At 51.2% G+C, this 13,475-nt stretch overlaps 1 pseudogene; it reads left to right on the plus strand.

Annotated features, from left to right (window-relative positions):
- Positions 1–10,788: 10,788 nt before the first annotated feature.
- On the plus strand, positions 10,789–12,553 carry LOC146860600 (18S ribosomal RNA; annotated as a pseudogene).
- The last annotated feature ends 922 nt before the right edge of the window (positions 12,554–13,475 follow it).

Raw genomic sequence — 13,475 nt, forward strand, 5'->3', positions numbered from 1 at the left:
AGACCAACATGGGTGCAATCAATGGCCCGAACAACATTGGGGATGTGTCCAAGGGGTTAGAACTTTCCCTTCACAGCTGTCAATTTAGCACCCCTGGGGAAATGGATGTATCTGTCCTTGTATAGCATCATGGCAGACAGTACATCACGCAGCACCATGCTGAACATCGGTTGTGACATCATACCAGCACTGGCCACAGTCTCCTGGAACGATCCAGTGACAAAAAATGCAGGGCTGCCATCACCTTATAAGTAGGGGTGAAAGCTGTTGGATATGCCCTGCGGACTGCAGGTGGGGCTCCAACAGATCACAAAGGGTTTTCAGGGTGGCTCTGTCCAGGCGGCATTTCCGTTTGATCGCAACATCCTCCATGTCCTCCAGCAGCATCAAGTGACGAGTCAAATTTGGCCTCCTCCTATTTGAGATGATAGTGGACACATGACAATGCAATACTTCATGAGATTTGCACAGCATATCACGTTCTGGATGACACAACCACAACAATGACTGACATCTACAGTGACTAACAGACCAGCTGACATGGAGTGACACCTTCAGCTACACAAAGGGCACACGTGTCAACTTACACAAGACAAGTACCTCAAACACCACCTTGGTCAATGTGAATGCACAGAGGGATATGGCCACAGTTCAAATGGGCAGGCCTGGGAGTATAGCATCCAGCATATGTGTAAGTAATCAAAACCACTGTCTCATACCTAGCTGCTGTACCTGTCACACCTTGATGCGTCATTGCAACCTTGCACACATCCACCACACAATGACCACATTCAGCGCTGGAATGACGAATGTGTTCATGAGCAGACATGAGAGGCAATGCTAAATAGATCACCATTCATTGAGACGAGCCTTGCTGTGATTGCCACTGGACCTCAACACATTGACATGTGTATATATTGTAGAGTCCAGAACAACACTGTCCGGCCTACACCAACATCAAATACATAAGTGACATGTGAGTGGGTACAGGCAAATCTACGTGACACACACACAAACATGGCATATGTAGCCATCAGTGGACTGAATTGAGCATTGGCGTCGTGTGCACAATGATGTGCCATTGAACATGTTGGCACTGTTGATGTTGGACAGATGGCCATCACCATTGTATGGCTCCCAAATCGCAGTAGCTACTGCCTGGCGGTGTGTCACCAGCACTCCCATTCACACAAGTGTGGTAGTGAGAGGCATGGAGACATGGGGAAATGGCGGTTGGCATGCTCCCCCACCTGAGTGGCGGAGCCTTGTGTCAATGTATGGCACCCAAATCGCGGTAGCTACCGCCTGGCCCCGGCGGTGTGTCACCAGCAACCCCATTCACACAAGTGCAGTAGTGAGAGGCATGGAGACATGGGGAAATGGCGGTTGGCATGCTCCGCTGCCAAAATTGCAGTAGCGCACCCCGGGCCCCTGCGTTGTGTCACCGCCATGGATCATGCCCATACTGCCACCATGATTGCGGTGGCATGATGCAATTTTGAAGATCGCGGTAGGCGTGCTCTGCCACTGCTGAGGCGGTCATTGGATGCATTTGAAAGATGCACCATCGCGGTAGCACACCCCGGACCCCTGCGTTGTGTCACCGCCATGGAGCATGCCCATACAGCCAATGGGAGGCATGATTGCGGTGTCATGATGCAATTTTGAAGATCGCTGCAGGTGTGCTCTGCTACCGCGGAGGCAATCATTGGATACATTTGAAAGAGGCAGACCTGGACCACCAATTGCTGCAGCTTTGCACCTATGAAACGACCCCAGGGGGCTACATATGTGTGGGAGAGAGCCTCACATTTCCACTGCTCCCAGAGCCTGCTGCCTGAGACCCCTCACCTGCTGCTGCCTCCAGGGACTGCTGCCTGAGACCCCTCACCTTCTGCTGTCTCCAGGGACTGCTGCCTGAGACCCCTCACCTGCTGCTGCCTCCAGGGACTGCTGCCTGACACCCCTCACCTGCTGCTGCTTCCAGGGACTGCTGCCTGGGAACCCTCACCACCCAATTCCGCCGCTGTTGTCTCACGTCCACAGTGATGGCAAGGACAGAAAAGATACGTGCCACTCCCTTTACTAGCGCGGAGCTTGAGGTCCTGGTGGACGAGGTGCTCACACAGTACCCAAGGCTATATGGCGCCCCAAATGTCGTGGTAAGTCTACCAACAGTGGTGGGCTAGGGCAGGGGGGCCATACCTGTAGTTGGACTGATGCAGTATGTGCCTGGGACTGTGGGGTAGTGTCATGCACTGCCTGAGATGCTGTCTCCAGTGGGAGGGTGTGTGTACCCAATGCCACAGCTTTCCCTCCCTGCACATGTATGTATGAGTGACCTGTGTTGTATTGTCAGCCATACAGTGACACCGAAGGTTGTTCATGCTGTAGTCAGGACAGTGACTGCTTGGCTGGATGGCTGTGTGTGCCCCTGTAGTCCTTCTCAGTGTGAGCCCAGCTGGCCTGCACAGTCCCCGCCTACAAAGACAAGGACACCTCACTCAGCTTACAGAGTATGACATCAGTCTTTTCACATTGCACTCCAGCTATGGGCCATCTCAGCACTGTATTTTGCACACAACTGCCCTTGTGAATGGCATTTTGTATTTGTGTGATCATGTCCCTCAATGTGACCACCAGGACACATTCAACTATTCACAGGACAGGGACATTGCTGGCTGCACCGTCTTGGACACAGTGAGTCCACCCCCAAACACAGGTTGACGTGATGTATGTGTTGCCCAAGCCAAAAATGGACTGGAGTGTGGGCAGGCTACATGGGTGCTTCAGTGCTAGCATCCGGCATGTGCGTGAGATGTGCAGGGACTGTGTTCCCCCTCACACCTGCATGCTTTAACATCAGCTTTTCCCATGCAGGTGTCCCATGTGAGCTGTACTGTAGTCACTGATTGCCAATTTTGTTTGATATGTGATGATTTTGTATCTTGCTACTATACTGATAGATTTTGTTACAAGGCACTGTGTCACTGATCATTTCCCACTCTTGTCTCCCATGCCTGCAGCTCAAGGTACACCAGCTTAGGCTGTGTGGAGGGCCATTTCAGCGAAGGTGCGAGCCCTGGGGGTCTCAAACCGATGGCGCACCCACTGCCACAAGAGATGGGACGACATCAGCCGGCTGGCAAAGAATGTGGCGGAGATGACCTTGGGGCTGCTTCCTCACACTGGGCGTCTGGCACGGTGCAGTATGACACCACTAATGGGTCGCATCTTGGTGGTGACACAGCCTGAGCTGGATGCACATTTGAAGGAGCATCAGCAGAAAGCCTGGGGTGAGCATTTGGGGGGTCTGAATTTGGCTGGGAGTGGCTACATGTGTACAGAGCCTGTGCCAGCACTGGCCTCTGTGATGTTGGTAGTGTGATGCTGTGGCATGTAAGTGGCTGCTGGCCTGGGTGCCTGTGGCATGCATTTGCTCGACCTGTACTTACAAAGGTGATTTGGATGCTGTGTCTTCACATTACATTCTGAGTTGTGCTCTTCAGGTTTCTGCTGCATCGGGGTAGTCTTGGGAATCCCATGGGAGGGAACGGCAGTGTGCCCGATCTGACTGTGCGTACATCAATGCGTCCTTTTCATGCACGCATATTGGGGAGGCCTACACATCTTACAGCAATGGGCAGCATTATATTGTCCCAAAGGTATGACATGGTGGGTGGCATAGGCTAATGTCCATTGTGGACGGTCATGTTGTAGTCTGGGTCTGTGTTGTCCCCTCCTGTTCCATCCAGTTCTGTCATTGGCAACAAGTAGTGTGACCCCATCATGTCACTAGGTGTGCTCAGAACTACTTGTGTGTCTGTTTGAACAGAGCCACAAGCAGGGTGTTGGGCTGTGTGGTCATCACATGGCTCACTCATGCCTGAGTATCCTGTTTCCACACACTGCTTGAGTCAATGTAGTGAGTTTGCATGATGTGATTGCACAGGGTTGAGTGCAACATGAAGATTTGGTCAAATTTTGTCATGCATTGCTTGCATACGTTTGTTCTGTTGCTGCCACTGACCTCACCCTACAACTCTCTCTACCATGCAGCTTCACCTGTGGTTACGGAGGGACAGGAGACGGACACCAGTGGAGGTGAAACTGGCACCACAGCTGCCCAGGAGTCCAGTGACACAGATGTCACCAGCGCCTCAGAGCGGGACAGGAGTCTGCTGGAGGAGTCCCAGCCTGAGATGCAAAGCACCACATCATCCAATACCAGTGGGGATGCATCCAAGTTGGAGGGTACAGGGAACAGGGACTCTGCATCGACTTCCACCACACAGCGGCCTTTGCCCACCCTCCCAGCCACTTCCTCTGGTACTGCCCGTGTCTGCCTCAGTAAGAGGGGAAGAGTGTCCTTCACCCCTGGCACCGCTGCCTCTGCCCCTGTCCCCCCTGCTACCATCAGTGCTGAGTCTGTGGACCGTTTGCGCCAGCTGTGTGTAGGCCAGACAGCTCTCCTCAATGCCTTCATTGACCACGACAAGAAATTGGCCCAGGTGGTTGTTTTCATGGAGGGCATACATTCCGACGTGGGTGGGCTGCACCGGACAGTCCAGTCTTTGTCATCAACAGTGACAACTGCCCTGCAACAGGCACATACTCACAGTCCAGCTCCAGTCCCTTTGTCCACCCCCCTGGCAGTGGCCACGTCTGACAATAGTGACCCCAGTACACATACATCAAAGTCACAATACAGCACACGGAGCACACAGCAGCAGCAACCCAAGTGGTCCCGGGCACAGACACCATCCCCACAGAAGAGCAGAGGCACACCAGAGCACAGGGAGAAAAGCCTGTCAGGCGACACCAGTGGACAAATGGCAAAGCAGCTGACCTCAGGCACACAAGCCTCAGTAGCATCTCCATCCAAGGACTCTCCTGCCCCTAAAGCATCACGCAAAGATAATCGTACAGTGTCTGTGCCCACCAAGGAGGTGGTGCATGCCAAGGGTACACCTAGGAAGGGCTCCAAGGCAGAATCACCAACCACCTCGACTCCCATTCCAAACCCAGTGAAGCAGGGGCCAGAGGGCACTGTAGGGTAACACCTAGTAAACAGGGGAAGGGGGGGCAGAGGCAAAGCAAGGCAAAGCATTTCGCTGGGTCCAGCACATCACCAGAGGGGCTGCCAGCGCCTGCACCTGCTGCAGCAGTGGTGGTGAGTGTGCCTGTTGTGCCCACACCACTTTCCATTGATCCAAAGTTAGGCAAGCCATTTAGGATCCCCCAAGAAGTGGAAAGGCACCCCTCCACAATCTCCCAGCCACACCGTGACTCCCGTCTGCATGACTCTGCCTACACCACCTGGTCCAAGCAGCCCTCCGGCTTGCCAAGCCACTGATAGCTCTACCTCAGCTGTTCTGCTCTCTCCCCCGTCAAGTGCCCCGACAGTCCCCGAGACACAGCCAGCTCCCAGTCCGCCTGACAGCCAAGTCTGAGTGTTAGTCACACTCACAGACCTGTCTCTCACACAGGTGGGCCTGTACTGCAAATTGTTGCCCCCTGCCTGTGCAGCTTCTCTTGGACTCAGTCTGCACTTTCTCCTGCCCACTGGCCTTGTCGTTCACTGCTGTGTGCCCCCTGCCTGTGCAGCTTCTCATGGACTCAGTCTGCACTTTGTCCTGCCCACTGGCCTTGTCGTTCACTGCTGTGTGCCCCCTGCCTGTGCAGCTTCTCATGGACTCAGTCTGCACTTTGTCCTGCCCACTGGCCTTGTCGTTCACTGCTGTGTGCCCCCTGCCTGTACAGCTTCTCATGGACTCAGTCAGCACCTTGGACTTGCCACTGGCCTTGTCGTTCACTACTGTGTGCCCCCTGCCTATGCAGCTTCTCATGGACTCAGTCAGCACCTTGGACTGGCCACTGCCCTTGTCGTTCACTGCTGTGTGCCCCCTGCCTGTGCAGCTTCTCATGGAATCAGTCAGCACCTTGGACTGGCCACTGGCCTTGTGTTTTGCCTCCTGCCTGTGCAGCTTCTCATGGACTCAGTCAGTACCTTGGACTGGACACTGGCCTTGTGTTTTGCCCCCGCCCTGTGCAGCTTCCAATGGACTCAGTCAGCACCTTGGACTGGACACTGGCCTTGTGTTTTGCCCCCGCCCTGTGCAGCTTCCAATGGACTCAGTCAGCACCTTGGACTGGCCACTGGCCTTGTGTTTTGCCCCCTGCCTGTGCAGCTTCTCATGGACTCAGTCAGCACCTTGGACTGGCCACTGGCCTTGTCGTTCACTGCTGTGTGCACCCTGCCTGTGCAGCTTCTCATGGACTCAGTCTGCACTTTGTTCTGCCCACTGGCCTTGTCGTTCACTGCTGTGTGTCCCCTGCCTGTGCAGCTTCTCGTGGACTCAGTCAGCACCTTGGACTGGCCACTGGCCTTGTCGTTCACTGCTGTGCGCCCCCTGCCTGTGTAGCTTCTCGTGGACTCAGTCTGCACTTTCTCCTGGCCACTGGCCTTGTCGTTCACTGCTGTGTGCTCTCTGCCTGTGCAGCTTCTCATGGACATGCTCTCCATCTTGTGCCTTGCTCTTCTCTTCTCATGGTACATATCTGCGCACTATGTGAATAAAGACAGTTTCTCCTGTTGTCTATTTTGTCAGTGTCCTTACTGAATAAAGTTAATTTAATTTGCTGTGTGTAAATGGTTTACTGTGCCACATGGTCTATGTGGCACTTCAACATGGTCAATGTTTGGGCTCACTTACTCTTTTTTTCAGGGCTGACAGGGTCTTCATTTCTTCTTGCCCCAGACACTTGTGGTGGCAATGGTGTAAATTTTGAATGGTTAGCAGTAGTCATTTACTTGATTAGTTCATGTTGGCTCTATTGTACACATGTCGGGGGGGGGGCACTGCCAGCACAGAGTGGGTTTCTGCACACAGTATTGCAGGCAGGCTGTCCAGGGTCATCATGTATGTGAGTTTTTCCTTTCTGTGTGCCCAGTGCTGTATGTGTGTGGTCATCTTGTGATGGCCAGTCATCCTAGTCCCATGGCTTACTTTCCATTTGTGCTCTTGGATGGCCAAGTAGAGTTTGTGGGGGGTGCTGATGTGTACATGCCTCTGCAATGTCAACTACACACATGTGTCACCCAGGAGTTGTGTGCCTGTTGTTTTGATTGTTCAGCCCTGTGGATGTGGTTGTATGCACACGTGTGAGTTGTATGTAGTGCACTGTGCTGTGTGTTGGTGTGTCCTTGCAGTTCTGTGTGACTCCTACTTGTTGTTTTTGTCACTTGTGAGTATGCAGAGTGTGTGACTGGCGAGTCAGTGTTGTGTTTTGTTGCACATCCATGTGTCTGGTGGCTGTTTGTGGAGACTGTGCAAACCTGCTGCTCCACACTGCCATTGTGGTTGTGTTTTCTCGTGCCTTGCTGTCACATGGTGCCTTCTTGCCTCCAGTGCGGCATGCTGTGTGTGTTGTCATGCCATCCCCTATCTGTGCTTCAGCTGCCTACCCATTGTGGGTCTGCACTCCCTCTCTTTGGGTATGGTACACTCCTGCAATGTCCCCTACTGACATGCAGTACACCTCACTTGGTGTGAACTGTCCCCTTGGTTTGTATGTGTGTGTGCCTCCCCATGACTTAATTTGTGCTACTGTACTTTGTGGTGCAGTTCTTTGTCCAGGGTCAATGTGTCACTCAGGGCATTTCCCCAATGGGTCATGTGTGATGTTCTGGTGCTGTTTGTCAGTCATGGTTGCTCCTATGCAGTTCAACTGTGTGTGCTGCCCAGTCCTGTGGTCAAGTTGTTTCCACCTTTGTGTCCCAGACTTGTGTATCTATTGGGTGCTGTGTTGTATGTATGTGTGTTGTTTGTGTTTTTGCTTCACTTCCTGGGTGTGCTGTTGTCTTTGTGCTGTGCTGTATGGTGTTGTCTGGGTTGCTGTTCTGCCATTGATGTGTGTGTGTGTCTTGTATGCTCGGTGTGCACACGGCGCTTGTTGTGCATGCAGTGCTGTGTGTGTGTGTTGCCCTGTATTTGCCTGGTATGCATCCCCTGATTCCGTGCTGTGTTTGCTATGTGATTGTTCTGCCTGTGCATCTGTTATTTGTTTGCTGTGGCTGTGTTGTTCTGTGATGGTGCACTTCTTGTGTGTGTTGTGGTATGTTGTCTGTGCATTGTTCCTGGGTGATGGGGTTGTGCACTCCTGTTGTGTCTGTGCTCCCATTGCCTTTCCCCAGTTTAGCTGCACAGGGCATGTCTGCTGTTGTTGTTGTGGCTCTGTGTGTTTCTGTTGGGCTATGTGTTTGTCTGTTGTACTTGTTTCCACATTTGTGGTGGCATCTGTGTGTGTGTGTGTGTGTTATGTCTATGGCTGAGCCCAGGGTGTGTGGTTGTTTGTGTGTGTATTGTCTGTCAAGTATTGCCAGCCTTGTTTGTTTGGCACTGGTGTTGTGTGCTGCTGGTGTGAGGGGGGTATGTGTGTAGATTCTTACTGGTGTTTGTCAGTCCTGAGGTGTGTAGATGGACCCTGTGTGTAGTGCTGCTGGTGTGCTCCTGTGGGGTAGTTGTATGTATGTGTGACTGTGCAGACTGTGTGTCCATTTGGGTATTGATTCCTTGTTTGTGTTCATTTGTTGCTTGTCCTCATTGATATTTCCCTGAGTGTGGTGTGTGTGTTTCCCTGGCCCTGTGCTACTGTGCTGTGTGTTGTGTGTTTCTGTGAAGCCACTCCTGCAGTGTGTGCCTCCATGATTGTTTGTTGTGTGGTGCAGGGTGTGTATTGCCCTGGGTTGTTGTTGTGCATGGTGTGCACAGGTGGGGCACATGTCATGTGCCTTCATGGGGTTTGCTAGTGTGGGTGTGTCCCTGTGGTCTTTGTGCCCTGCCTATGTCTGGCACTGGCTCTGCCTTCTGCATTGTGCGCATGTATTTGCTTGTGTTCGCTGCTGCAGTGACGTGACTGGGACATTGCTGCATGGTGGCGGTAGCTGTGTGTCCAGGATGCAGTGGGGTGACTTTGTGGCAGGTGGGTGATGTGTGGGTGACCTTGTGGATGTGTCCCTGTCCCCCCTAGGGTGCCTGATGTGTATTTGGGACCGGTGTCAGGCCGTGTGTTGTGTTGTTATGTACCTACGGCGGCGTCCGTGGCGGTCCATGATTTCCTGGTGATGTAGCAGGTACATCACCGGAAAGACGTGTAGAGCTGGGTCCATGGAGGTCTTGACCAGGACTCTGGTTTCGCGCTCCGCTGTCGAGCTTCCGCCGTCTCTGGTTGGGTGGTGTCTCCGCTGCGCCGCTTGCTTGTGTCATCCTAATTTGTGGAGCGGGGAGGACGTCATTCCGCACGGCGGTGAGTCTCCATTGCCTCCCAACGCCGCGGTAGCGGGCGCACTTTGATGGTGGTGCGCGTCGCACCGCGGCGATCGGTAATTGGCCTATGTTTGTCTATACTAATTTGGCGGGCGTGATATCCGCTGCTGGCTGGCGGAAAAAGGCATTTTTCCGCACCCCCAGCGCCGCAGTGGTCCCACCGCCCGACATCTTAATGGTCCCCTTGGTGTTTTTAATTCAATATTTCTATAGCCTCTAATAATGTTTCATCATTGGCAACTTCATCATGCGCCTCTTCTTCCATAACTAATCCAATGAGGCAAAATCATGCAATTCTTCTGCAGGAATAAAATCCTTCATGTTGACAGCTCCAGTTGCTAAACCTATCTCGACCATACGCTGCTTTATTCTGAACACTAGGTATATAAACCAAAACAAATGCATGTTCGTGTAAATACCATGTTTAAGCCATTTTAATTAACATCTATTTAATGGATTTTGATGATTGATCATATTAAGCCAAGATTCCCATAAAAAATTCCTAAATTTGTTAACCGCTCAAACCATTGCCTGTGCTTATTTTTCAATAACAGAATAATAATTTTCTGGTCTGTGTACTTCTCTCAGTGCACATTCTATGATATTCTCCATTTTGTTTCGAATCTGCATTAGCACCTCTCCTAAATCTGTACAAGTGGAACCTATTGTAATACTACAAGGATAAGCACGATAAAACATTTTGTGGCATTGAGCATAATTGAGTTTCTTTACTACTTCAAATTGCCTAAGACTCTTCTCTTCCCTCATTCTGCTTTTCTTGAATAATTTCCTCATTGCCTCAGTTTTGCTTGCACAATTTTTTATAAAGTTAGAGTAAAATGTAATCATACCTAAAGATGATGAAATTTCCTCCTTGTGTTTTTTGGTTCAGACACATTCAAGCTAGAATTCACTATATCCTGTTCGGCTTGACACCTTTGCCTGTTATGCAATGTCCAAAATATGAAATTTCTGATCGTCCAAACTTGCAATTTTTATCTTTTGTGTAAGCTTTTGGCCTTGCAATGTGCATACAACATCTCTTGCCATGTTGGTGTGTTCATCCCATCCTTGCTGTTAATCATCTTGAAAAAAATCTACTTCCAGCAATCAACTCAGGATATTTGAAAATACCCCGAATCACTAATGTAGCAAATAATAAACCAAAAAACATTCTCATATTCCAATATTTACCTACTGGTGTCATAAATGTTGTCAAATCCAGTGAGTAATGATGTAGGCAGATCTTGTGATATGCTGAAGTTATCCACCAAAAATACATTGCCATCTTTCAACAGCATCAACATTTCTAAGCAGGCCACCTGCCAGTCTGGTACCCTGTGTGCCACACTGTCACCCTCCTCCGCCCAGCACATTTCTGCAGCAGCTTAGAACAACTTTGAAGGTTGGTTGGTGGATGGTCACATGGTTGCCAACAACCCAGTTCAGCAGATGCGGCCACCTGGTTGATCCTGCCAGTAGTATATACTTGTTTCAAAGACTAAGCCATGCATATGTAAGTACACACACCGGTACTGTGAAACAGCGAATGGCTAATTAAATCAATTATGGTTCCCTTTTATCGCTCCTCACTTGGATAAGTGTGGTAATGCTAGAGCTAATACAGATGCAGATGAGAGCTGAATCTCAGGATGCGTGCATTTATCAGACCAAGACCAATCTGGGCTCGCCCAGCCGCTTTGATGACTCTAGATAACCTCCGGCTGATCGCACGTTCCTGTGACGGCGACGATACATTCAGATATCTGTCCCACCAAATTTTGATTATATTTTCTGTGCCTACCATGGTGACCATGGTTTACAGGGAATCAGGGTTCGATTCTGAAGAGGGAGCCTGAGAAACGGCTTCCAAATCCAAGGAAGGCAGCAGGCGTGCAAATTACCCACTTCGGGAGGTAGTAATGAAAAATAATAATCCAGAACTCTTTCGAGGCCCTGCAGTTGGAATGAGCACACTTTAAATCCTTTAACGAGGATCCATTGGGGGGCAAGTCTGATCCCAGCAGCCACAGTAATTCCAGCTCCAATAGCGTATAATAAAGTAACGTAGGTTAAAAAGTTTGTAGTTGGATCTTAGTATCGAGCTGGCAGTCCGCTGCAAGACAAGCTACCACCTGTCCCAGGGTCTACTTCTCAGCGCACCCTGATGCTCTTGACTAAGTGCCCTGGGGGTCCGAAGCATATACTTTAAAAAAATATAGTGTGTTCAAAGCAGGCCGACCCCCTGAATACTTCAGCTAGGAATAATGGAATAGGAGTCCAGTTCTATTTTTTTGGTTTTCTAACCTGGGGCTATGATTAAGAGGGACGACCTGGGGCATTCATATAGTGCCGCTAAAGGTGAAGTTCTTGGACTGGCGCAAGATGAACAAAAGCAAAATCTTTGCCAAGAATGTTTTCATTAAACAAGAACAAAAGTTGGAGGTTCGAAGATGATCAGATACCGTCAAAGTTCTGACCATAAACAATGCCAACTGGCGATCTGGAGGCATTATTCCCATGACCTGCCGAGCAGCTTCCGGGAAACCGAAGTCTTTGGGTTCCGGAGGGAGTATGATTGCAAGGCTGAAACTTAAAGGAAGTGATGGAAGAGCACCACCAGGAGTGGGGACTGTGGCTTAATTTGACTCAACACGGGAAACCTCACCTGGCCAGGACATGGAAAGGATTGACAGATAACTCTTTATTGATTCTGTGGGTGGTGCATGGCAATTCTTTGGTGGAGAGATCTGCCTGGTTAATTCCTAAAACGAACAAGACTTCTCCATGCTAACAAGTTATGCGACCCCCAGCGGTTAGAGTCCAACTTCTTAGAGGGACACGAGATCAAGCAATAACAGGTCTGTGATGCTCTTAAATGTCCGGAGCTGCACGTGCGCTACACTGAATGCATCAGCGTGTGTCTACCCTTCGCTGACAGGTGCGGGTAACCCGCTGAACCCGGTTAATGAAAGGGGTTGGGGTTTCAACAAAGAATTCCCAGTTAGTGCAGCTCATAAGCTTGCGGCGATTAAGACCCTGCCCTTTGTACACACAGCCCATTGCTACTACTGATTGAATGGTTTAGTGAGGTCCTCGGATCAGCCCCAACGGAGTCAGCAACGGCCCTGGCAGAGAACTGAGAAGACGATCAAACTTGTCTATCTAGAGAGAGTAAATGTGGTAACAATGTTTCAGTAGGTGAACCTGCGGAAGGATCATTAACGGCAGGGGTGCGGACTGGATGTGGGGAGGGTTCCTCCACTGCGGAGGAACTGGCTGATAAATGTGTGAGTCTCTGGGGATGGTTGGCGGTCCACGGCCCCTGCCCTGGGAGGGGCACAGCAGTAGTTCCTACCGAGACAGAACCCATGCTCACCCAGCACTAGCCAACGGTGGGGAAACCAAATGGCAGTGCCTCCCCGGGCTGGGACTACCCCTGAAGGCCCTGCCGTTTGGGCCCTTCCGTGCCTGATCTAGGCCTGGCTGGGCTTCAAGCGACCGAGGAGTGGCCCTTCTCGAGTGGCAGTGCAGCCTGGAAGAAAAGGAGCTGGGGCCTGTGACGGGACCCCGCTCCTCTCGGTGAGAGTTGTGCAGGATGGAAAGCCACATAGCTTTTCCCTTCTGGCACCTCTGACCAGAGCAGGGGGTGGGATACCCACCAGCCTGCCTGATTGGCTCAGGGGCTGCTACCCAAGCCAGGGTCTCCGGACACCACAATGGTCAAGCCCAGTGGTGGACAGCTGATGTGCAGATGGGGTGACCCTCCCTCATTGCCCTGGTCTGGTGTGGCTGGGCTGAGGGTTTGAAGACTTGTACAGTCCCTCCAGGTTAGTGGGGCTGCCTGCTCTTGTCGCTTTAGGAGCCCCACTTGCCTGTGGGGGGAAAAGTGGGGCAACCCAGGCATAGTGCCTCGTAAAGTTCTTCGAATCGGGGAGGTGACTCCCAGAGCAGAAGCCTTCAACAGAGCACGGACGGAAGGGGGCCGCCTCCATCACCCTTAGTGCACTGCGTGTTTGTGGGGCACCCAGTGCTAAATAATTCATAGATGATCTGATTCTGTGTCAGGGTTTTGTACGTTTAGCCAAGCTTTTGTCTCTCTCTGTGGTTGCCTGCAGGACCCCATCCACCACACCTGGAGGTGAG

The sequence above is a fragment of the Triturus cristatus genome, chromosome 3_1 (assembly GCF_964204655.1).
Source record: "Triturus cristatus chromosome 3_1, aTriCri1.1, whole genome shotgun sequence".
Lineage (NCBI taxonomy): Eukaryota > Metazoa > Chordata > Amphibia > Caudata > Salamandridae > Triturus > Triturus cristatus.